This window comes from Macadamia integrifolia, unplaced genomic scaffold (assembly GCF_013358625.1).
Source record: "Macadamia integrifolia cultivar HAES 741 unplaced genomic scaffold, SCU_Mint_v3 scaffold_18A, whole genome shotgun sequence".
Classification (NCBI taxonomy): domain Eukaryota; kingdom Viridiplantae; phylum Streptophyta; class Magnoliopsida; order Proteales; family Proteaceae; genus Macadamia; species Macadamia integrifolia.
Genome location: NW_024870636.1, coordinates 60,671 through 63,244, shown reverse-complemented (window position 1 = coordinate 63,244; position 2,574 = coordinate 60,671).

Here is a 2,574-nt window from a genome sequence, read left to right as displayed (position 1 = left end):
AAAAAAAAAATGATTGATTGTGTTACCAAAACATAAATGGTTCATTGACTTGGGCTTTCTTTGATATCATTTTCATCTTTGTTTTTTTAACACGATAACATTTTTGTACATGTTTGGTATCATTTATGGACCCTATTTCTATTTAAAATAAATAAGAGTAACACAAAGAAAAAAAAAATCATAAATAGGTCTTAACACTATGTGTTATAGCCAAAAACCATTTTTGCTCATTTACACGCTCAATATTAAAGAAGATGTGCTTATAAGTAGGGTTAAACTTGTAAAACATGTTTCAAGATATAAAAAGAGTTATTTGCTTGCAAGAACCTCCGATGGCCGAAGGTCTTCGCCACTTTCGGCTTCCTCCTGCATTTATTTCCAACGCTCAGATTATCATCAGTAACCAACACCACCTCTATTTGTTGGTGTACGATGTCTTGTATTCCATTATAGTTTAATTCAGGGACTACTAGTGCAGGCGTCATAATAGGCAATACAGCGGTCCCGCTAGCCGGTTAGCTGGTTGTGGGGATTACAAAGGGGCAAGAGTTCCCCTTGCTCGAATTTTTTATTTGAGGGTAGTTGTGTATTTTCTGGATCAGGGTTTTTCACTATATATTTGTAGCGAGAGTTTCTTTCTCTATAATGCAAGCAATACTGAGAGGTGTGAGGGCCAAGCGCTGTAACCCTATTCTCCATTGATAGTGAAGCAGGATCTCATCTTACCGAAGACATAAATAATCTTACCAAACCTCGTAAATCTGTGTACATTATTTGTTCTTGTTGTTCGATTATCTTCTGCATCGTTTTAGGATTATGTTTCTACAATATCACCGTTATCACCAATATCACCATCGCGTTCATCCCTTTCCCACTGCTTAGAGCTTCATGTCAACCCCTGGTTCATGACCAGAAACACATATGCCACTCCCGCTACTACTTTTGCGTCCACTGCTCCTCTGATGCATGTCCTTTGTTTGTATGGACTAGCCCAATTATGGTCATCCGAACATTCAAAAGCAATTATGGATAGGTCAACCCTAGCTTAATCCTAATTGGAAATAGCCCGGTTTAAAAGTGAAATGGCCAAAGCAGCAAAATATCTCTCTTTCTTAATTTTCTTTCTTTCCTTCAATGCCCGTAACAATGCCACTTCTTGTAGAGCTCTTGTTCACCATTCCAGTCTTTAAAATCTTTCTCGATGGACAAATGTTTCCGTTGAGGAATACATTGACTCTTGGTGGATTAATGGAGCCTCCACAGTTGACGACTCTTCCACCCACCCTGCTAGCTAGATTAATGGGGAACCACCGGAATTCGATCTACCATGAAACATGCTTATAATTTCGAGTTGCAGAGGTGCTCACTGTCGTAGTTCGGCTGGTATAGCTTGCCTGATAGCTCAACTGAGTGGTTGTTTCCAGCACCATCAGATATTTTGAGACCATTGCCACCCAACCCCTCAACAGCGAAATCAAGGAACCTAGATCATTCAAGTTCCTCCCGGCTCTCTATCCCATTCGTTTCCATCAATGGACAAGACAACAATGGTAAAATTGGGGTTATAGAAACTAAAGAACTTCAAACATAATATTAGTTAAACATGAGATACCTTAAATATTTAATGGGCAATAGTTTTTTGGTCCACGAGAGGCCCTTGTAACCACACACAGGGAGCACAACCCTAGGCAGAGGCATGGTCATTGCATGCCCTTATGTCTGTAGCGCAGGGGCTTCTTACAAACAAAAAACCTTGTCCCAGATTTAATTTTAGGGAAAGGAATAGGTATGTTGTTGGTATATAACAAGCTAGTGGACAACACCAATGGGAGTGCTTGATGAGATATCATATAAGAGAAGTAAGAGAGTCATTTCAAAAGGAAGAAGAGAGAGATGATATAGTGGGTGCTTATGGTATCCGGCAGCATACTCATTCTTTTCCCTTAAATTTATTAAGGTGAGGTTTCTTAAATGATATACTTCCAACTTCCAAAAGTTTGGTATCCGACGTGGAATTTCACCAAACATTGGGTGCCCAAAGTGTCATTTATCTTTTAAGCTATATTACAATTATTGTAATTAAATTTTGATATATGGTTGCTATAGATGGCTGGACTCTCAGGCCCTTAGTCCTCAATGGAATGATGTCAATTGGAACCGAAATCTCTTACACACCCCCACACCCCCCCCCCCCAAAAAAAATCTGATTAAAATGGTATCATATTAATCCAAAGAATAATAGCTATGATTATTTAAAAAAAAAATACGGAATCTTATTCAGTTGTAAGTTTCGATCTCAAGGGTGAAACCATTTTGTAAGAAACAAATCGTACCAAATTACCTATTTTCATACCGCTTAATCTTTACCTCTATATGACTATACGAATCGACTATTTTTTTAATGTATATCTGTCCATTCAAAATTTTTTGAGGGAAAATGATTCTTGTGGAGGAGTGCTGCTTTTGCATCAGCATAAAGGCCAATGAGAATGCATGACAAAGCATCATCAAAGACATCATTTTGGCCATAATAATTCTTCTGGAATGTTGTTTCAACAACCTCAACATACAATA